A 23,137-nucleotide genomic window follows, 5' to 3' on the forward strand; every position below is an offset into this window, starting at 1 on the left:
GTGAGGCCACAAGAACCACGAGAGCGTTCCAGCCTGGGGCCGGTGCGAGGGACCTGCCTGGGAATTTCACAGCGTTGCAGCTCGGCTCTTAAACAAAAGCAAACACTGGCAGCTCGCAGCCCCGGGGAAGGCGGGTGCTGGCTGGCCCAGGGGTTAAGGGAAGAGCCTGGTGGAGCTGGGCTGGGAACCTGGCTCTGCCACTAACAAGCAAAGTGGACCCGTCTGCTCCCAGCCCTTCCCCGGCTTGTTCTCGGACAGGGGAGAGCCAGCAGGCTCAGCACGGCTGGCTGGAGAGCCTGGGGCCAGGCTTGGAACAAGGGGGCGGCTGCAGGTCGGGACTGCAGCGCATCGGCAGAGCTGCGACGCTCCACGGCTGCCAGTGCCCGGTTCCAGCATGGCCACCAAGCCGAGACAGGCTAGCGCCTCGGCCTGGCGTCGCCTCCTTCCTTTGCACTGGGTCCGGCACCAGCCGTCTGGCCCAGCGGGAGACTGCGTGACGGCACCATGCTTCCCGCCGGGCCCCTGGGGTTCTCTGGCCCGCAGCCAGCCCTTTGCGAGCGTGTGTGTGGCAGGGACTAAGCGTGCTCAGCCGTGGGGCTGGCGGGTGGGGAAGGTGCCTGCAGCCCAGCCCCCTGCCCTGCCCCTGTCTGTTTGCAGTGGGCTTTGGGATACTTAACAGCAGAGCAAGTGCAGGAGTGGACGCCCTGCACGGCGCACGCCAAGGGCAATGGCAGGCTGCTGCTCTCCTGCCGCGCCTGCCCAGCTGCATTGAGCAGCATCGTGGCAACCCTGCGTTGACCGGTCCCCATCTGGGGCTGAGGAGAGGTTCCCTGTCTCTAAATCCGGAGCAGGAAGCAAGCCGGAGTGGGGCTAGAAAGGGCTGGGGAGGCAGATATTGCTCCCCTTGGTCTAGCGAAGTGCCTTGTTCAGGGCTGGAAGAAATCCCCAGCTGCCGGGGTGGGGGGGTGGGGGTCGTTAACATTGTCACATGACTTGGGGTCGATGGTCAATTTATTTGGAGCCAGAATAAATAAGCGGAAAAGAAAATGCCAAAGTTCACCATCCCCACAGACCGGCCCGCAGGGAAAGAGCCCGTCACCGGCTTCCAAACGACCCCCCCGCACCTGCGTACACAATCCCACGTGCACACTCGCTCACACACGTGCACACCCCCACGGACGCAGACATGCACACGTGTGCAGCCCATGCACACACGCCCCTGCTCCCTGACACAGCTGCCACAACCACCAACGCACTCAGCTTCCCTGCACTCTGCCCCCAGCCTCTCTCACCCCCCCTTGCACCCACTCACACTAGCACCCCCAGGCACTCTCGCCCCCCCCCAGTGCTGACACTAACCTATGACAACAGGTGACCGTGCGGACGAGGCCCAGAAGCAGCAGCCCAATCCCAGCGCCCGGCCCTCGTCCCACGCGCTCTGGTCTCTACAGGGCGCGGGCACGGGGCACACGAGGCAGCTGATTGCATCCAGCAGTTCTCACAAGCACTGTACAGCCCATCAGGTTGACCGGGAGGCTCAGAACTGGAGCAGGATGTGGGCCAGGCGTCATGTGTCAGAGCGGCCCTGAGAACAGCTTGGGGGGTTATGAAGGACGAATATTAAAAAAAAAAAAAAAAAACGCCATCACACACACGCAGGGGCAGAATTAGAAAGGCCAAGGCCCAAAGTGAGATGAGACTAGCTCGGAACATAAAGAAAACATTTCACAAACACCCGAGAAGCAAGAGGCAGACCCAGGGCAGGACAGACTCACTGCTCAGCAAGGAGGGACACACAACAACGGAAAACGCAGCAACGGCCGGAATACAAAATGCCTTTTTTGTTTCACTTTTCACCAAAAAAATGACTGGACGACTGGCCTAGCGAACCTCAGAGCAAACGGGGTAGGATCTGAGGCTGGAGCAGGGAAAAAACCCATTAAGAATTACTTGCACAAAATAGATGTCTTTGGGTCTGTCTACACAGCAACTAGACACCTGCCGCTGGCTTACACCAGCCAACTCGCATTCAAGTCTATACAGGGCTGGAAGAAATCCCCAGCTAGTTTAAGAACTGGCTGAAGACATCTCTGAGCCATTCCTGATTATCTCTGAGAACTCATGGTGGACTGGAGAGATCTCAGAGGACAGGGAAAGATAAAATTACCACTATATTATTTACTATAGATTCAACCGATCCTGGCAACTACAGGCCAGTAAGCCTCGCATCAGTACCGGCAAACCGGTTGAATCTACAGTAAAGAATAGAAGGATCAGACACCTATTGTGCTGGGGAAGAGTCAACATGGCTTTTGTAAAGGGAAATCATGCCTCACCAATCTACTAGAATTCTCTGAGAGGGTCAGCAATCATGATGATCCAATTGACGTCATTATTGGGACTTTTGGAAAGCCTTTGACAGGGTCCCTCACCGAAGGCTCTTACGCAAAGTCAGCTGTCAGGGGAAAAGAGGGAAGGGCCTCTCCTGGATCAGTAACTGGGTAAAAGACAGAAAACAAAGGGTAGTGTCGTGGAAAAGAATCACACTGCTACATTTTAGAGTTGGATCGGGTGCAGCTTTAATTGTGACACACACAATCACACAACCATAGCTATGGGGAATACTATAGCCATAGGGAAAACCCAGGTAGCTATAGGGAAGTCAAGCAGCATGTCTGGATGCTGGGCAAATGTACTTCGCCTGGCTACCCGATACAAAAGACTTATAGAGGGGTTGCTTAGGTTCATTTACACGTTGATCGTCTAGTGGAATTTGACTAACAGTTTATACTGAACAGGAAAGACAATCACAGTGCGCAGTGGGGCATACCAGACGCCCTCACAGGAACGCCCAATGAGTCACTCGATTATACAATGTGCTTTTCAGGGACCCTGGCTAACACCCGAAGATGGGTGGTGACACAATACCTGTTCAAATGCTAATTTGTATGGAGTGAGTTTCTATGGGGCTGGTAAGACAAAGGGGGGCAGGTACTGGTACTTATCAAAACAAGTGAAGTCTGTTCACAGACTTCAAAAGGCTTAAGGCTCATAACAGAGAACTTGCATCTGGGGTGTGGTTCAGAGACCTCTTGTGGGGTTTTAGCATCTTTATCCTAATTTCAGTTGAGGCATTCTGTTAGTGGTTTAGCCTGGGGCTTCTGTTTCAGATTCAGGCTACAATTTCAGGCCAGGCCTTCTATTAATCAATTCTATGATTAATTCTTTGACTCCACAGTAGGAATAAACGGTCAGTTTTCACAAAGGAGAAAGGTAAGTAGTGGGGTGCCCCCGGGATCTGTACTGGGACCTGTACTGTTCAACATATTCATTAATGATCTGGAAAATCAGGTGAACAAGGAGATGGAAAATGTTGCTGACAATACAAAACTACTCAAGATATTTAAGTCCAAAGCAGACTGTGAAGAGTTACAAAGGGATCTCACAAACCTGGGTGACTGGGCAACAAAATGGCAGATGAGATTCAGTGTTGAAAAATGCAAAGTAATGCACATTGGCAAACATAATCCTAACAATCCATACAAAATGATGGGGTCCAAATTAGCTGTTACTACCCAACAAAGAGCTCTGGCAGTCACCATGGCTAGTTCTCTGAAAACAACCACTCAATGTGCAGCGGCAGTCAAAAAAGCTAACCGGATGTTGGCAAGCATCAGGAAAGGGATAGCGAATAAAACAGAAAATATCATATTGCCTCTTTATAAATCCATGGTACGCCCACATCTCAGATACTGGGTTCAGTTCTCAGCACCCCATCTCAAAAAGGCTAGAGTGGAACTGGAAAAGGTTCGGAGAAGGACAACAAAGATGATCAAAGCTATGGAACGGCTCCCTTATGAGGAAAGATTTAAAAAATTAGCGCTATGCAGCTTGGAAAAGAGACGACTGGGGGGGATATGATAGAGGTCTATCAAATCTTGACTGGTGTGGAGAACATGAATAAGGAAGTGTTATTGACCCCTTCACATAACTCAAGAACCAATGAAATTAACAGGCAGCAGGTTTAAAACAAACAAAAGGAAGTACTTCTTCACATGACGCACAATCAGCCTGTGGAACTCCTTGCCAGGGGATGTTAAGAAGGCCAAAAGTAAAACTGGGTTCAAAAAAGAACTAGATAAGTTCCTAGAGGATCGGTCCAACAATGACTATTAGCCAAGATGGTCAGGGATGCAACCCCAGCCCTGCCTTACTGCCTTCCTCCACAAACCATCTTCTTCCTCCTTCCTGGTTCCCCTCTGTGCTGGGAACTCCCTCTCCAGCGCAGGGCCAGCACACACCCTCCTCCCGGTCCCTGCCTTAAAGCTCTTGGCTTCTGCAAAGCTCCACAGTGAGCCCATCTACAGGAGACAGTCCTTCCTGCCCCTAGGGGTTGTGCCAACAGGCTTACACAGGAGGAGAGGACGGGCTAGTTAAAGAAGAAGTTACAGAAGTACGGGTTGGATGAATGGACTATAAGGTGGATAGAAAGCTGGCTAGATCATCGGGCTCAATGGGTAGTGATCAATGACTCCATGTCTAGCTGGCAGCCGGTCACAAGCGGAGTGCCCCAGAGGTCTGTGCTGGGGCCGGTTTTGTTCAACATCTTCATCAATGATCTGGAGGATGGGGTAGATTGCACCCTCCGCATATTTGCAGATGACACTAAGCTGGGGGGAGTGGTAGATACCCTGGAGGGTAGGGATAGGATACAGAGTGACCTAAACAAACTGGAGGATTGGGCCAAAAGAAATCTGATGAGGTTCAACAAGAACAAGTGCAGAGTCCTGCATTTGGGACAGAAGAATCCCATGCACAGCTACAGACTGGGGACCGACGAGCTAGGCAGCAGCTCTGCAGAAAAGGACCTGGGGGTAACAGTGGATAAGAAGCTGGATATGAGTCAGCAGTGTGCCCTGGTTGTCAAGAAGGCTAATAGCATATTGGGCTGCATTAGTAGGAGCATTGCCAGCAGGTCACGGGAAGTGATTATTCCCCTCTATTCGGCATTGGTGAGGCCACATTTGGAGTATTGTGTCCAGTTTTGGGCCCCCCACTACAGGAAGGATGTGGACAAATTGGAGAGAGTCCAGCGGAGGGCAACAAAAATGATGAGGGGGCTGGAGCACAAGACTTATGAGGAGAGGCTGAGGGAACTGGGCTTGTTTAGTCTGCAGAAGAGAAGAATGAGGGGATTTGATAGCAGCCTTTAACTACCTGAAAGGGGGTTCCAGGGAGGATGGAGCTAGGCTGTTCTCAGTGGTGGCAGATGACAGAACAAGGAGCAATGGTCTCAAGTTGCAGTTGGGGAGGTCTAGGTTGGACATTAGGAAAAACATTTTCCCTAGGAGGGTGGTGAAGCACTGGAATGGGTTACCTAGAGAGGTGGTGGAATCTGCATCCTTAGAGGTTTTTAAGTTGGCTGGGATGGTTTAGCTGAGGTTGGTCCTGCTTTGAGCAGGGGGTGGGACTAGGTGACCTCCTGGGGTCTCTTCGATCCCTGATCTTCTAGAATTCTGCGGCTGACGGCTGGGCACAGGCTAGGGAGGCAGCGGGAAGTATGCGTGCGCGGGGCGGAGGACGGGGACACGGTGTGTTTAACTAAAGGTGTAAGGAAGAACACATGGGCTTGATGCCAACCCTCCCACCTCCCCCATGATCGCTGCCATGGGATGTCGGGGCCTCCCCCAACCCCCCGTCTTTGTCTTGTCAGATAGCGAGCTCTGCAGCCAGGGCCCCGGCCTTTCCGTGCTCAGAGCACGCCCAGCGCGCCGCGGGCACAGCCGCAACCTGACGGAGAGACCGTGTCTGGCCTGACGAACGGGGAATGCTGTCCTGGAGCAGGGGAGCAGGTCGGTCGCTGGGGGTTCCAGCGCACGGGGGGCAGGGGTCCCTGGGCCCGTCTGAACTTTGCTCAGCTGGTGGGCAATGCTGCTATCCCCGCACGCTGCGCTGCTTCCCTGGCGCAGAGGGAGGACGTGGTAAGACGTCCCAGGCTCAGTACGGAGGGCCTAGATCAGCCGGGTCCGACGGGAGAGAATGGGCCTCTCCCGCTGAGAGAGCTGGGCAGAGCCGTAATCTGAAGGGAAGCAAACCTCCATCATCCCTGCGTCCAGCTCCCGGCAGGCGGAGGCGTTTCCCACTGCGATGTGAGCGGAGGCCGCTGACCCCAGTCCCCCCTCTTCAGGGAGGTGAGAGCCGACTCACAGCAAATGCTCCAAAGGGGAAAAACGTGGTGGGAACTTGGGACAAAGCAGGAGTATCGCCAAGGGCCAGATTCCATTCTCTGGCACGGGTGTAAATCCGGTGTGACTCCACTCCACTCAGCAGGTTCACATGAGTCGGAAGGCAGGATCCCACCCAAGTGCTGCCGCTTTGAACCTTCTATTTCGATTTCTCTTGCATTAGGTCACCAGCCCGCCCTTCATTGCCCCCAGGGAGCTCGGTTACATTGTCAAGGCTCCCGCTGACTTCAGCCAAGGAAGGAGCCTGCACGCGCCATGACATCGCCCAGAAAAGCAGGCTGCTTCTCCACACGGCAGTAGCACGAACGCATCTTGCTGCTGCCCTTCGCCTGTTAACGGCCGCCTGCTAATCGAAAACCCATCTGGCGGGTCACATGGCTTTCATTAGCGGCCACATGCGACTTTTTGTTAAGACGGGAGACATTTTCTGCAGGGACTGAAATCCCAGCGGAGGGCAGGAATCTTCCGGCTGCATGCAGCAGATAAACACAGAGACGCAGCACCTGCAGTTGTGCTGACTTGCTCTCAGACAGTGAAATGCCCAGGTGCTCTGGTCAGACTTGGCGATCAGCACAATCCCTTCTGGCCCCAAAGTCCATTCATCTCAAAGAGAAAAAAATGATCAATGGATTCAGCCAGGTTCTGGATGTGGGAATCTCTTGTGACTCAGGAGATCTTGGGGTTCGTCTATGGGGCTCACCCCTGTAATTAACATCTGGGTCCCTCGAAGAGCTGGAAGGGGCTAGAGACGAGGTCACCCCGGTATGTGCTGGGCCCCTCCTGGCTGTGATTTTTAGCACACACAGCTACACGTGTTATCAGCCATGGTGAAATGATTCTGCTCTTTTAAAAGGTCCAGCACCATTGTCCGCCTCCTGCAACATCCGGGTTAACCCTGCCGCCCGCGGAGGAGCAGAATGGACAGTCTGGATGGCCAGTGCGGTGCGGTGTTTGTTTCTGTCCGATGGAGACTTCAAACCGAGCTGCCATTTTAAAGCATTCGTCTGAGCTGCACCCAGGTTCCTGTCTGAAGCCTCCTTCTCCTCCCCCGGGGCCGAGTCTGGCGAGGAGTTTGGGGAACTCAGGGACTGGAGCAAGGGTCTTTGGAGCACGTTTAGAGCAAACTAAGGTGAGGTCAAAGTTCGGCGCACCGGGGTCACTTATCTCAGGCCGGGGAGATCTTACAGCGGCACTGAAGAGGTGCGTCCATGGGACACTGATAAAATCTTCCCTGGGGGGTAAACCGGACTCATGACCGTCTGGCTCTCGTAGGAACAGCTGCGAGCGTACAGCAAATCGGTGCCGCCGAGGCCAGGCCTGTGAGATACAGTGTTAAGTCTGGGACAACTCGTGACCAGGGGAACATCGACAAACCAGAGGGAGTTCAGAGCAAAGGCCACCACCCCTCTCAGGGGGCTTTGGGGAGAGAGGAGACGAGACGAGGCTGTCTGGCGAGGCCAAGGGATCCTGGCACCCGTTGGGAAGCACTCAAAGGACGTGATAACAGGCAAAGCACTTCCAGGAGGGTGGGAACTGAGCCAGGGAACCTGAAGCGGCAAGTCTCTGGCCAGGGGCTGCCTCGTGGCCTGGGTTATTAAGACAAACCGCCCCCGGAAATGAAAGCCGATGGCACTGGCTGGCCCACCGAGGTGGCGGACTGGGGCACGGTGGGAGCCCCAGCACCTGGGAACTGGGAAACAAACTTGCAAAGGCCGTGCGGCGGCCAAAGGGAGAGGGACCAAGCGAGAGCAGCTCAAACCCATCAGCAGCTTCCCGGCTTTGGGGCTGGACCCCAAGTCCATGGAAGTGGCTGGAAAGACTCCTGCCAACTCAGTGGGCCCCGCACCCCGAATGGATTCGGTGCAGGTGCCGCAGTCGGCCCCCGGCAGGACCGGGCTTTTACCGGTAACAGCCGAGATGCCCCGCCTGGACCAGCCTGCGTGGAGCGTTACAGGGACGAGAGCACAGCCGCTCTGCACTGCGTCCCCCACCCGGCCCCAGAGCACTGCTGGGCATTCAGAATAGCTCCGTCCTCTGCACCTGCCACCCTCGGCGAGGGCTCGCCGCGGCCCCAGCCCGCCGTCAGAGTCCTCCGGCTCTTCTCGCTCAAACAACGCGTCTCAAGCGTGCAGCACAAAGCACAACGGGGTTCGAAAGAGAACGAGACGAGTTCAGGCCCAACAACGGCTATTGGCCAAGATGTCAGGGACGCAGCCCCATGCTCCGGTGTCCCTAAACCTCGGACTGCCAGGAGCCGGGAGTGGACGACAGGCGACAGGTCCCTCGATATTGCCTCCGAAGCACCAGGCCCCAGCCACTGGCGGCAGACAGGAGCCTGGGCTAGATGGACCATTGGTCTGACCCAGTAGGGCCGTTCTGATGTTCCTACGTCCCCTCCGCTCCCCCTGCACCAAGAGAACTTTGTTACAAACGTGAATGATCAGGTCTGGGCTGAGACAACTCGTGCGGAGTTTCAGCCTCCCAGGAAAGTGCTGGAGAAAGCTCTGAGTGAGTCAAAGCAGAGGCTTACCTGAGCATAGGAATACCCTGCCACTGACTTCAGTGGGAGCCAGCCAGGTCTGTACCCAGCCCTCTCTCTCCAGCAGCGCCCCACTTCGGAGGACACGTGACCCCCCCCAAAAACCTGACCATATGCGATACCTGCATTATGGCTTCTATCCTAAGCGACAGAGCTGGTACCCCTGACACACACACGACTATCCTCGTTAGCCTGGACTGGAGTCCTTTGAATCCCTTGACTTGAGTGGTATCTTGTGGCAGTGAGTTCCACAGGTTCATCACGTGTTGCTTGAAAACTCCCGGCCTTTGGTCCGTTTTTCATTTGTTGCTTTTCGGGAAAAGTTTCACTGAACATCGCCCTGTCCGTGTGTCACAAGAGAGGGTAGAAAGATACGCCCAGGGACCTTCTCCCTCCTCTCAGCACTCATTGCTCAACGTGATAGCCCTGGTCTGTCCCCTCTCTCCTCTTAAGGCAATCTCGTCAGGCCTGTAAACCATTTTACTGGCCTGTATCTATTTCTGCCCTATCCTTTTGGAGCTGAGGGGACCAGAACTGAACACGCAATCCCCTGTAAGGGTACCCCACAGATTTATAGGGTAGCGCCACGACATTTTCAGCTTCGTTCTCTAGCCCTCTCTCAACAGGGCCTAACAACGTCTCTGTATTTTTGCCTTCCGCTGACTGCAATGACAGCTAAGCCAAGCCATCAGAGAAACAATTCTAAGACACCGGCGCATTTTCCCACCTTCAGGAGCAGCTGGAGGAGACAGAACTGCGGCTGGGTGGTACAAAGATTCTGTGAGTGAGAAGCTGAACGGCAAAGGGGCGAGTTGTGCAGCTCTGCCCACAGGAGTGCTGGTAAAACTTTACTGCCTTTATTATTTGTAGCGCCGCAGTCGCGCTAGGTGCTGTACAAAGACAGAAGGAAGAGCCGGTCCCTGCCCCAAGCAGCTTGCGTGTCACATTGCAGAGCAAAGGTGTTTTAGAGCACGTGTAAGAGTTTTCACATTGTTTGGAGGGGAAGGGGTGCTGTTTTTAAAACGCTTCCGCCTGTGCCCCCCCCCGTTTGCCTCAGAGCTGGTCAGAAACCAGAGAGGACTGTCCACAAAAAACTTTCGGAAGAAACAAAACATTTTCTTTGAAAAACCAAAAACCGCCCGGCTTTCCCACGACTGAAAATGTTTTGGTTTTGCATTAAAAAAAGACAAAGAGGAAAGCTACAAATGAAACGACATTTTTTGCCAAAAGCAGTTTTTGTTTGTTTGTTTGTTTGTTTTACAAACAACCCCAAAACAGATGGGACACTTTGAAACCATCGTCACTCCAGTTACTGTGGTTCCGAAATCATTACAGCATAAAAACTTCTAAAACCAGCCTAGCAGATCTCCAGAGAGCCTCGGAGCCACTATTTCTGACTAGGTTTGCGGCAGCGCCACGTCAGGGCCCGTTGCGGTAGGTGGAAGGGGCAGTCCCTCTCTGCACCCAGTTCCATTCCTGGCCCTGTCTCCAGAACCGGCAGAGCCCAATCCCCAGACCCACACATGCCCCGAGTCCAGACCCAGCTCAGACTCATTGCTGGAAAAAAATAGGGGGTGGGGAAAGCCCCAAGCTGTGGCAGATGGAAACAAGTGGAGTTTCTCTCCTGCTGGGCTGGTGCACGTCCTTCAGCCAGAAAGTTCCCCTGAGAGGGATTTTCCTTTAGAGGAACAGAGCAGATGGAAAAATAACTGCAGTGTGGAGGGGGGAGGCTTTGCGAGTGCACGTTCTCCCTCACCTGGGGCCGTGCCCGTGTGTAGAGGCGCACCCCCCACGTGGGTCTGCGTGCGTGCCCATGGGTGTACACCCCCCGGATGGGGGTCCGTGTCTGTGTGTGCGGGCACATGCCCCCCCCCCATGTGGGTCCGTGTCTGTGCGTGCAAGCACACACTCCCCGCACATGGGTCCGTGTCCGTGCATGCCCACGGGTGTACGCTCCCCCACGTGGGCCCGGGGCCGTGTGCACGCACTGGCGTGTGGATCGGTGCACGCATGTGCACGCACAAAATTAGACTTTAGACAAGTGTCTGCCGTGATTTCCACAAGCGGCGGCGTCTCAATCCAAGCAGCCTTTGTCCTGCCCCAGGCCAAATGCTCCATCATGCCAGCGTGGGCCTCCCCCGTCTCGTCTCCGCTGCGTGCACCGTCCAGTCACAGAGGCTGCATCTTGTGCCAACGTCACCAATGCCCGGGCTCATCCAGAGCAGAAAACGATGACTCCGCAGACCCCAGCCAGAGCACCGCCCACACGCCTCTTCCCCCCCGCGCTGTGAACTCACGGCTTCCGCCCCGCGCCACCCTCTCCTAGCGACGTTCAGACGCCAGCCAGGGAGGGGGGGGGGCTGCACGGATGACAGTCCGAGCCATTGGTAGCTTCCTTCGCTGCTCCCTCCCGGCGCCTGCCCTGACGTGGGGCGGCAGCCGTTCCCCTCTGCAGCGCTTTCCCGGGAAGCCGAGGGGGGGCTGTGGACTGTCTCGGGGAGGGGGCACTGAAGCGATGCTCCAAGATACATGGGTTCAATTCCCTGCTTCGCCCCAGACTTCCTGCATGACCCTGGGCAAGTCACTTAACCTCATCCGTGCCTCAGTTCCCCACTATGCAATGGGGGCAAGAGCACTGCCCCGCCTGAGGACACACCGGTCAGTGAGGGAGAGGTGGTCAGCCACTGGGGCCACACAGGTACCCGGGGAGCGGCGCGTCCATCCCGCGTGCAGCGCAATGACCCAGGTGCACCAAGCGCACAGGGATCCTGGACCTTCTGGCCTGTCGAAGTCGGTGGGGCCGTCCACTAGCAGGGCCTGCAGACTCTGGACGCCCGCAGCCCTGGAAAGCCAGCACCGCTGCTCCCGGGAGAGGGCAGCGTGCCTGGCCCCGGCGGGCGCACACACACAGACGGGTCTGAGCGCCCAGTGCAATGAGTCTGATCCCTTCCTCCCCCAGGGGCAGCCGCCCACACAACACGCACTTGGCCTACGACTCCCGGCCTAGTGCCTGTGGCTAACGCCCGGGGACATTCAGGTTTGGGTGTGAGGGTCAAGGGAGAGGGTGGATCCAATGAATCCAACATCCCGCCGTGGAGACCCCGGGGGGCAGGAGCCGTGCTCAGTTACGCTGGACGCCTACACTAGGCGGCAGGCACGGATGAGAGCTTCGCTTCCCAGCCCTGCAATGGTCTCAGGGGTGTGTTCCCGACACAGCCACGCTCTCTGCCGGAGCCAGCGCTGGGCCTAACAGGCTGAGTTTGGCTGGGCACAGGCCGTGTAGCTGCCCCGCTGCTCCCCTGCAGGGGAAGGGCCACAGAGGACGGGCCGATGCGCTGCAAACCGAGTGCAGAGGCGTCTGATAAAGCCGGCAGCTGCCAAGGGGAACGGGTGCTGTTTCCAAGATTATCTGAGCTTGGAGCCTCGCGTCGTCATGAGTCACTCATTCATCTTTCATCAACAGCCAGCCTAGCGGAGGCCAAACACCCTCCCCCCGTGCCAGCGCCGCGGCCCAGGGACTTTACCAGGGACGGGGGAAAAAGTTGCTTATCAGAAATAATCTGCACGTCAGGTTTTTCCCCCCTTCGGTTTCTGCAGGAGTGAGGAGCTGCTCGCCGGCTGGGCACAGCACAGCCAAGTTGAAAGAGGGGCTGCGCACATTTCCCACGTCCAGCTCTGCCAACGTCCTTCAACCTGAAACACGGCCCCCCTTGCTATTCCAGCACTGGGCCCCCCACAGCGCCACCAATGCCTGCCAAATCCCGGCCCCTGGCCCCCTTCCCTCTGCTATTCCAGCCCCAGCTCCATTCCTCCCACACTTCTCTGCTAGCATCCCTCAATCCCGACCCACAGCCCCCTCGTCCACCGCTCCAGTCCTCCAGCGTAGCATGCTTCATCCGCCCCTCACCATGGCACCGGAGTGCCTGATGGGTGAATCTCGATGGGGCAGATTCTGCCTGAGATACACCCACTGTCACCCAATGGCGGGAGTGGGTCGGGGCCAAGAGCAACTGGGAGAAAGAACAGAGCAGCATGGGAACCAACAATAAACTTCCACCAAACTCTTCTGGCCCCGCTAATGACCCTAGAACCGCCCGGCAGCTGTGGGGCAGGCAGGTGGGGACACGACGCCAGGTGCATCTTGCAGGCGTCTGGGCGTCACGTCACACAGGAGCTGGCAGAGGGGTGCGTGCTGCCCCTTCCCAGCCTGCTCACCAGCAGCGTGCTAGGCCGCACCCCTGCGGGGTTCAGGGTGCACCGCACAGCACCCAGCGCAATGCTCCGCAGACCCTGCGCCCCTCGGCCTAGTCCTGACCCAGCTGCGGGTACCCACCCCGTCCCGGGAGCCAGAGGAGGAGCTGCGCCCAGGCTCCCCAGGAGACTTGGCTGGAGTTTCCCTCTGCACCCAGCGTCCCCCCACTCCCGGGGGGATCTGCACAGCCAGGCGGGGAAGCCCTGCCATGCGTGCAGCGACCGGCGCGCGGGTAAACACTGGCTGAGTGCAAACACGACAAGCAGCAGCTCTGGCCCGAGGCCAGACGCGGGGGCAGGTTGCAGAGAGACGGGCACTTGCCAGAGCCCCCCCTGGAGCCAGAGACAGACCCAGCCCGGCCCCTCCCAGACAGCACAGTTAGTGCCAGCCCGCAATGGACACACCGATTCCTGGGCTTTCCACGGAGCCCAGCAAAGCCCACCCGAGACCAGCCGAACCGCTCACCAGTGACACTCAGCCCCAGACGCGGGCCCCACCCTGGACCCAAACTCTGGGGCGCTCAGGTCTGGGTCAGCTCCAGGGCCACAAGGGGCAGCTTGCAGGCCTGTCTCTGAACCAGGCCAGGACAGAAGCTGGGTCTGGGGAGTCTGCAGTTCACACCCCAGCCTCAACTTCCCCAGCCTGGAGGGGGAGCCAGGGGTGAGTGTGTGTATATCTGGAGGGATGCCGGGGGTGTGTGTGTGTGTGTGTGTGTGAATGGCAGGGGTGAGTGTGTGTGTGTGGCAGAGTTGAGTGGGGGGCAGGGCGGGGGCTGTTCACATACAGAGAGAGGGGCAAGAAGCCGCAGCGGGGCCCGGGCAGCCCGGGCGGGGGTTTCAAACAGCTGCAGGCCCGGCCGAGCGGGCGCACACGGGACCCCCCAGCCGAGCCAGCTCCCCGTGCCAAGGCAGGAGGGCAGCGGGCGGCCGGCGGGCTCCAGCGATCGCCGCTGCCCGGCTCCCACCGGCGCTGGGGCTCGGCGCTGGACGCGGAGCGGAGCGCAGCGCGCAGGGGTAGACACGCAGCAGTCTGGGGCCGGGCCGGGTCGGGTCGGGTCGGGCGGGGGCTGCCCAGACCCACCGCCGGCGCCTCGCTCCTGCCCCCCACGGCGCACGTCTGTCTGTCCAGCGCCGCCCGGGGCCAGGGCACCGCCGGACAGACGCGGCGCGCGGCCCCCGAGGGGCTCCGGGGAAGGGGGGGACACCCTGGGGGCCCCACCGCGAAGGGCACCGGGGGCTCGCCCTCCCCGCGCCCATCCCGGCGGTGTCGGTGTCGGGGCCGGGTCTCTCCTACCTTCCCCGCTGCTAGCGGTCCGGGAGCGCCATGGTGCCCGGCTGCCCTCGGGCGCGCCCTGCTCGCCGCGCTCCGGGCCACGGCTCGGCCCCGGCCGGGCTGCGGGAAGGCAGGGAGGGAGGCGGGCGGGAGGGGATCCCGGAGCCCCATTGGAGCGTCCCCCTGCCAATCTGGGGCCAAGGTTTCCTGTCTGGGCGGCGAAGCCGGGCCGGGGCCGCCCGCGGGGCTCCTGCCTCCTGCAGCAGGCTGGCGGGGGGGAGCGCACGGCGCTGGCCCTGCTCTGTGCCTCAGTTTCCCCGGCCGTGCCCTGGGCGGAGTGGTCCCGCGTGGGGCTCGCCGCCGCCGCCGCCGCCGGAAAACCAGGGCCGGGCGGGCGGGCTCCGCTTCCGAAGAACGTCCCTCGCCTTGTTTGAAAGTGTTTGAAAGGGGCGGAGGGACGCTCGGAGCCGGGCGAGCAGCCGGTGTGCGTCGGGCTGGGCAGCATCCCCCTTTCCTCTCGCTTCGTAACGCGTCCCTCCGCTTCTGCCAGTGGAGGAGCGGGGCCGGGGGGCAGAGACACACACACAGTAGGTTCCCCTCCCCCCCCAATTTAAAGGCGGGGGGGGGGGCGGGGGTGGAATGGTTTTGGTTTGGCTGGGAATTGCGGTGGAAACGGCTGGTTCGCGGTGGGAAGCACCGGGTGTCACATCCCCCCCGTCAGTTACAGAAACCTGCAGCCAAAGTCTTTGCGCGGCGATACCCTCAGCCGGGTCCGGCAGGAGCCTTTGTAACGGGGCTCTGCGCTGAGTGTGTGCCCCCGGGCGACCCTACAATAACAAACCGGCGTGTGCCCCCGTGCCAGCCCCCCGGGCGACCCTACAATAACAAACCGGTGTGTGCCCCCGTGCCAGCCCCCCTGGGCGACCCTACGATAACAAACCGGCGTGTGCCCCCGTGCCAGCCCCCCTGGGCGACCCTACAATAACAAACCGGTGTGTGCCCCGTGCCAGCCCACCTGGGCGACCCTACAACAACAAACCAGTGTGTGCTCCATGCCAGCTCACCTGGGCAACCCTACAATAACAAACCGGCATGTGCCCCATGCCAGCCCTCCTGGGCAACCCTACAATAACAAACCGGCATGTGCCCCCCCTGGGCAACCCTACAATAACAAACCAGCGTGCAGAGAGCTGCACTACGTAGCAACCTTTCAGTGACAAACCAGCCTGCAGCCTTGGCGTTCATACGCAGCTTTACCATCCCAGCGTGGCGGGGGTGGGGACACGACTCCGTCTACACCCGCTGTGGGCCCAGGCGGGGCCCTGCACTAACGAAGCCAAGCTGTGCAGGTCTGCCTTTCATGCGTTACAGGGCCAGCAAGAGGGAGCCAACCCCCGCCAGCCTGGCTTCTGCCTTCGCTCTCTGCCTGGGCGGGGGAGCCGTGGGGCGTGCGGGGGGTTATGCAGCGGTGCGGGGCCAGGCCCAGGAGGCAGCTGCTCTGCCACGCACCCCACCCGCCGGCCTGCTGCGGTCTGCCCGACGCCGCGCTGGAGCCAGGATCCACCGAGCACTACCGGGGCGAGGCACCTGCTGCCGGCCCATCCGTTCACCTGCAGCCTGGGCCCTGCTGCTCACTCAGGGACTGGGGGGGCAGGACGGGGGGACAGTGGGGTGAACCGTGCCGGTCTGAGTATTTCAGCATCACCAGCCATTACTGTGTCGGGGGGGCTCCAGGGGTTGGGGCGGGCGCCCCAAATAACCAAACACAACAAAGGCTTAAACTTCCCCTTTGACACCCGCCGCCCCCAAGACACAGAAACCGAGGGTTGGGGAGACTTTCCCCGGGGCAGCTGCAGAGTGCAGGGTGGCTGGGGACGGGGCAGCCCCCCGCAGCATCCCAGCCTGTCATTCACACGCAGGAGCGTGACCCCCCACCCGCACCCCACCTTTTCCCCGAGCAAGGCCCGGCCTGTCCTGTGCTGAGCAATGAGCAGGATCCGCTCGACGGGAATCACCGGGGGCTCTTCGCTAGAGCTGGGCCCGGGCACGATTCTCCCCCCAGCTCTGCCAGTGCCCCTCACTCCCGACCCGCAGCCCTCGGCGACCCCAGCTCTGCCAGTGCCCCTGTGAACCCCAGCACTGGGCTCCCCCCCACGCAACCCCAGCTCCACCAAAGCGCCTCGCTCCTTGAAGTCCGGGGGAGTGCCCAGCACCACGCAGGATCAGGCCCCCGGATCAGGGCAGTGAGAGATGGCAGAGGGGGCGGGGTTGCCAGCCCCTGTGGGCCGTGGGCGTGGGGCGGCGCGTGACTCCTGCATGTGGGGAGGCTGGGCACGAGCGCCGAAAGCTCCCTAGAAGTGGGAGGGGCAGCCCAGACCGTGGCCCCGGCCCCTGCTCGGCACCCCCCACTCCCCCAGACCCCCACACCCTGCTCATGGCTCTCTGCCTCCCCCCACCTTGCAGAGGGGCAGGTGGCGGCAGGGCCAGGGCCCAAGTGTCTTTTCGGGCACGGCACCCAGGAGAGGGGCGCTGCCTCCCCCAGCCTCTCAGACCCACCGCCTATGGGCGCGGGCACAGCGCTGACTCTGCCCCCCGCCGTGGGGCCTGGCTGCGCAGACAGCGCCGAGCTCACGGGTTCCCAACGCGTTAGATGGCGCCAGCGGAGAGAGGTGCCGGGGGGCTCAGGGGCAGCTGCATCCGGAGAGGCTAGGCAGGAGCAGGCGGCCCGTGGGGGGGCAGGGGCAGACCCACTGCCCCAATCTCCTCCCTCCTGCGCCCCTGCTGGCCTCCTCGGGCCCTGCTCCTCGAAGGGCTGGGGCTCTGCTCCCGGACGGCCGAGAGCGCAGGACGCTAGAAATGCCTGGCTCTGCACCTGGGCGGCCCCATGAGCCCGTGGCTGGGGAGCAGTGCAGGTGCCAGGCGGGCAGCACTTGTAGGCGATAAATTCAAGGGGTTGCCAGCTAGCGAGGACAAGGAGGCTAACCGCTGGGGGGGCTGAGACGAGGCAGGGTCACCCCGGGGGCCGATGCTCACAGGCCGGGCACAGGTGCTGCCAGGCCCTGCAGGAGGCGCCGTCTAGACCAGCCCGTCCCTAGAGCTCCCAAAATGCAACCGTGCACCCCAGGGGGCCAGTGCTCCTCACGTGTGCGGCTGGGTCCCTGCACGGCTGCCCTCTCCTGGACGGGGAATTTCAGACCCACCCACCCGGGTTCTGGTCCCGCACAGCGGAGCTGGGCGCTTCAGCCCGCACATCTCTGAGCACAGCCCGTTCCCGACTCCAGGGCCAGGCTGGCAGGGGTTGTACCGGGCCGGGCTGATGTCAGGGCACATGTGCTCCACCAGGCTAGCTCCCTGCTGTCTGGCCACCGAAGCTGTGACTCCACCGCAGCCTGGCTCCGTCCTGCCGCACACCAACGGACAAAGCCGGGGCAGGCCGGCCATTCCCTGCCCACTGTGTCCACCGACGGGGGCTTGGGCTCACCGGCCAGCGCTGAGCTGGGAAAACAACCCGGGCCAGATCATCGGCTGGTGGGAAACGGCCAAGTGCACTAGCCACACCGATTGGCACCGCCAGGGAACGGATTTGCACCGACTCTGGCTGCCCCAACACCTCTGTGCCCACGGCCAGCCGAGCTGGCATCTCTGCGAGTCCCTTTGGGTTTGTTCACTCTACCTTGGCCCGTGCCCGAGATCGGCAGCGGTGCGCGGGGTCGCTGGTTGGAGCGTGGGTTGGTGTGTGCTTTCCCTGTCCAGCCCGAGGGGTACAGGAAAGGGGAGCGCACCACTTGAGTCGGGGGGGATGCGGCGCCGGCTGGCGTCACTCCACATTCACGAGGCCGCCTTCTCAGCTGTTCGCCAAGAGCACGGCTGCCACTGGGCGGCCGTGGGCCCCCGAGCCGGAGAAGCAGTGCGAACCAGGAGCCCTGCGCCAGCCGGGGCCACTCCCGCTGACACGCCCCGTGCTGCCACCCGGTTTTAAACTGTTTTGGTCGCCCAATCAGAGAGCAGGACGACGCCGTAGGAGACCCCGCCCACCAGCGGGGCGACAAATAGGAGAGCAGCTCGGCAGCGCCGGCACACCTGCTGGAGGTGCCTTTGGCAGGCCCGGGGATGCTTCTGGGGCCAGAGGCAGCAGCCAGGAGCCGGGGGATGCTGAGTCAGCAGGCTCCATTTTGGTGGGCAGCTGGAAGGTTGCCGGGAGGAGCTCTGCCCAAGCCAGGTTTGTTTAGCACTGGTTTGTCTAGCAAAGCGCTTTCGGCAGAAGGGGGGCAGGGGATGAGACCTCCGCCGGGTTTCCCCGCGTCTGCGAAGGACAAAGTGGAGGCGGGGGTGCCACGGAGCGGCGGGATCGGCGCCGTGACCCCAGCTGTGGAACCAGATATCCCAGCGGCTGGATTTGCCGTGGTCTCCACCGACTCGCCGCTGACCCGGGCCTTCAAACCTGAGACAGGCAGGTGCCGTTCACACCCGCGTCGCGGCCAGCCTGAGAGCAAGCCGCCTTTCGCCACCACCTCGTTAACAATGCGGCACGGAGGGGAAACCGAGGCGCGCACAGCAATCGGACAAAAACAGTTACAGCAAATTCCCCACGCCCCCACCTCTCTCCCCCCTTTGCGACGGAACTGAGCAGGCTCACTTCAACCAGGGACCGGGGTGAGTTCAAACCCTCCGCTGCTAACCACAGGTGCCGCAGCGGCTCTCTCGTTTCCTTGCACGTGCCAGATTGATTTAGCACGCTTGCTAACCACGCCCACTTAAAATGCACCCTGCAGAGCAGTGTCACGTCCTTCCTGAGGCCGGGGCCGTTCAAATGGCACGAGCAGCGTGCACAGGAGGCGCTTTTGTGCGGCCCCCCCGGGCCCTTTTGCCACCTCAGAACTTTTGGGTTTGCAGCTGGGCTGGGGTCCTGCCACTGCCCCCCTCCCCATCATGCCAGCTCCAGGTGGCCGCCGTTTGGGCGGCAGCCTGGGGCGTCCCTCCCCCTAGGCTGGAGCAGGGAGCGATCCCTTGATCGTTCTTACCCCAGCCATAGCTCCGGGGCTCTGGTGTCCCGGGGGGGCTGGGGAGGCAGGGATGCAAGATGCCCCTGTACGTTGGCAAGCCCCTGCAGGATTTGTGTCCCAACCCCCGGCTGTGCATGTGCCAGGAGCTCTTCTCCCCTCTTGGGGTCACCCTGTTGCCCTCACCCCCCGGGCAGAGTCCTCTCCCAGCCCCCCCTTGCTGGAGGGCTGTGACTCGGGGTCTCTTGGGTAAGTGAACCCGCCATGGCCGTGGCACCCCTCTGAGCAGGCGTCTCTGTTACCAGCGAGCGTCTTGGGGCACTTTAAAGACTAACACGTGGATCTGGGCATGAGCTTCCGTGGGCAGAGACCCACTTTGGTCGGATGCACCTGGTACCAGCAGCCGCCTTCCAGGTGCTTCCCTGGGGCCGGCCTCCCCCCCGGACAAGGCAAACCCACCTGGCTCAACTCCCCCCATGCTCAGCTCTGCCTTTGCTCCCCCAGCCAGGGGCAGGTCGCGAGCCGGCTGCCTTGCTCACAGCGCAGAGCTGTGTGACTCACACCCCCCGTGTGGAGATGGGGGGGACGTTCTTCTGCCCAGCTCAGATCCAGGGGGCTGGGGGCAGACAGGAAGCTGCCCTGAGCTTAGCAGCTTTTCCGGTGTGTTACCAGCCGGGGGGAAACCCTCCTCCCCCCTCCCAGCCAGGCCATTTGCATGTTCGCTGACACCTGCCCGCGCGGCCTCCTGGCTCCTGTGGTTCAAATCCCGGCTGGTGCCGAAGCAGGGACTGAATTTTGTCTCAGAGAGACACAGTCGTTCCCCCAAAGGACGTCAGAGCCGGGATCCTGGAGAGCCCCAACGATCAACCCCCCCCGTCCCTCCCAGCTCTGCCCAGGGACCTGCGCTATAGACAGGGGAATGGCTCCCCCATGGGACCTTAGCCCAGGCCCCCCAGCCCATCAGCATTTGATGGGGTTGCACCACACGCTGTCTGAGGAGGGGTCTCTCTGCCCCCCAATCTCTCTGCCCCCTGCCGCTCCCCCAGGGCTCAGAGCACAGCAGGACATGGATGGGCCCGGTGTGGGCACTCCTCTGTCACCACCCTGTGCCCTGAAGGAGCTGGCTGGGCGACTACTTCTCCCCCAAGGGTCAATGCCATAGTTTGCTCCTGGAGTCTGAGCAGAGGCTGCCCCCCCGGGTGCACGGAGGCTGCCCTCTCTCTGCCCCGGCCACATGTCCTTTCGCCAAGCCCCAGGCATTTCCCCACTGCTGCCCTCTCCAGCTGCAGATGTTAGGGCTCAGCTCTCCAAGGTCCCTGGGAGAACGACTGCCTCCCCCCAGCCACTCCCCCAACCCTGGGTTCCCCACTTGTGGGGTGCCTCCATGGGATCCTTTCCCCAGTCCCCTTTGGGGCTCTTTTTATACCCAGACCCACTGGCCACTAACTCATTGGCCTGCCAGCCCGCACACCGCCTCCACAGGTCTAGGCTTCCTTCCGCTGGTCACCTCTTCAGGTCCCGAGGACAATCTCATTCAGCTGCTCCAGCCCACCCAGGTCATAGAACTGCAGCATGGTGACCCTTGCGTCTTCCCCCCTTTGCGGAGAGACTCTCCCGGCAGGGGGGTGACTTTCCTGTCGCTCCCAGCCGGGGTCTTTTGTACAGCCCGAAACCTCTTCCGCTCTGCCCCGGGGGTCAGCACACACTGAAGCAGCAGAGCTTGTTTGAACAGTTCATGGTCCCCGTTCTCCACGCCATCCTTCTGGCTAGGCGCCTCGCTAGGACTTTGGGACAACCCAGGGCTGCGACAGCAGAGCCCATCCACAGGGTCAGCCTGGTTCCAATCGCAAGCCCTCTCAAAGGTGGTGAGGTCAGCATCTATACTCCCCCCCCCCTTAAACTGGGGTGACAGTTTGGTAGCTAGGTTCCCTGCAGAATTGGCATCCCAGGGTCCTTTCCCACTTACCCCTCCCTGGGTCCTCTTGCCCCTCCGCTTCTCCATCTCCAGGGCATGCCTCCGCTGTTCTTTGTCAGGCTTTCTCGCCTTCTCACGGCCTGCAGCTCCCTGTCAATGAGCAGCCCCTTATCAGATGCTTAGCCTCCTCCATTGTTCCTGGGTTGTTTTACACGTGCTTTAGTGAGGCGTGAACCGTCTCTCTGCTTGTCGTGTTTGCCAGGATCTGCTTCCCGCTAGGAGACCCGTGTTTGGGAATGTTACACAGCAGAGCTTCAGAACCACACGTATGACAGTGCAGCAAACACACCACTACTGCAACCACGCCCAGCGCGCCGTGCACACTCCAGAAACACCTCACACGACACACCGTGCATTACACAATACACAATCACACCATCAGGGTGTACATGGGGTGCAGCGTGTCACAGCCGGTGATTGGATTTGCCGTTGTCTTCACAGACTCCCCACTGACCCCGGCCCCCAAACCTGAGACAGCCAGGTGCCAGTCACACCTTTGTCATAGCCTTGACCCTCCACCTAGTTAACAATGCAGCATAGAGGGGAAACTGAGGCACAGACAGCATTTATACAAAATAGCTACAGAAAACTCCCCACTGCACCTCAATGGGCTGACCAGGATCCAGGGATCCTGGCCTTTGGTTATAACAACCCCTCTCTTCAGAGGGGCGGTGCTGCTTGAAACCAGCCCAAGTTAGAATCCCGCTTGTTGCCTCTGAAGCACTGGACCAATGGAGCATTGTCCCAGCGTCAAGATCTTCCACACAAGCAAGCGTCTAGCCCGCTGGCATTCAGAGGGGTGCACGCCCAGGGCGGGGTAGTGTGGCCAGTGGACAGGTACGTGGGTTAAGTTTCATTCACCACCGTAAGCTGCAGTGATGAATGGATTTATTGAAGCGCCCCCCTGCTGATTGAAAGGGGTCGTGACCTTTTCGTTCATCTCAGTCCATTACACCCGCTTTGTTAAGTAAAGGCGCATTCACTGGGATCTAAGAGGAGCTGGGGATCTATTGCTGATCACTGGCACTTGGAGTTAGACCCACTGCAGAGATCAGCTCGGGTCTATTCCCAGAGGCGCCCGGAGCAAGCCAGTGCGTGTGGGCAGGACCCAGTGTTGGAGGCACCGCCAACATCAAAGGGCCACAGCAGGGGTGGGCAGAGGATTCCCAGCTGGCCAGCATCACCGCTGGGCTGCTCAGGATCTCCTTTATTGTCGATGACATCAGGTGGTCGGGCACACGGGCGAGTGCTGCCTGCTCCTGTGTAACCCGAGGAGGACACTGGGGAGGGGGTAAATCACATCAGCTTCTGCCACCAAGGCCTCTGGGCCGTGTCCCACGCATAACACTTACCTTCTACAAGCCCCACTGCCTGCCTTCCAATGCCTCTGAAAACCGCCCCCCTCCCGTGATGCCTGGGGGAACCTTGCTGCCAGATATGGACAAGTCTGAGCACGAAGGGAAAGCCCCGGGACGGAGAACGGCCCATTTTTAAACTAGCTGCCACTTGTATGTAATAGGATATTGGCCCCTGGAGACTCTGAGCTCTATGGCCAGGGTGGTGGGCACTGGGTGCACACGCAATGAGAGAGATGACCAGCACCAGAGAATTTGCAACCTCAAGCAATAAGGGGCAGGAATAGAGCCAGAAGAGGCTAAAGCCAGGGATAGAACCCACATGTCCTAAATCCTAGGCCGGCCCCCCGGCCGCACTACCCACCAGGCCGCCGGCACCAGACGGGCCACCTGGTGCACACGGGTGAATAACAAAGCTGGTGATGGAACTCGGGCCGCGTGAGAAAGCATTCAGCCATCAGAAGACGGGCTGCGTTCACAGGGGGACGGTCACCCCTGT

The 23,137-nt window shown here is 60.2% G+C and overlaps 1 protein-coding gene across 1 annotated transcript in view; it reads right to left on the minus strand.

Annotated features, from left to right (window-relative positions):
- Positions 1 to 14,454, minus strand: part of IL11RA (interleukin 11 receptor subunit alpha) — a 54,793-nt gene extending 40,339 nt beyond the window's left edge. The window contains exon 1 of the mRNA XM_067530883.1: positions 14,330 to 14,454. The gene's annotated coding sequence lies outside the window, so the exon portion shown is untranslated. The remainder of the gene's footprint in view (positions 1 to 14,329) is intronic.
- Positions 14,455 to 23,137: the final 8,683 nt, after the last annotated feature.

The sequence above is a fragment of the Emydura macquarii genome, unplaced genomic scaffold (genome assembly GCF_026122565.2).
Source record: "Emydura macquarii macquarii isolate MOO-44397 ecotype Brisbane River unplaced genomic scaffold, CSIRO-AGI_Emac_v2 contig_3114, whole genome shotgun sequence".
Lineage (NCBI taxonomy): Eukaryota > Metazoa > Chordata > Testudines > Chelidae > Emydura > Emydura macquarii.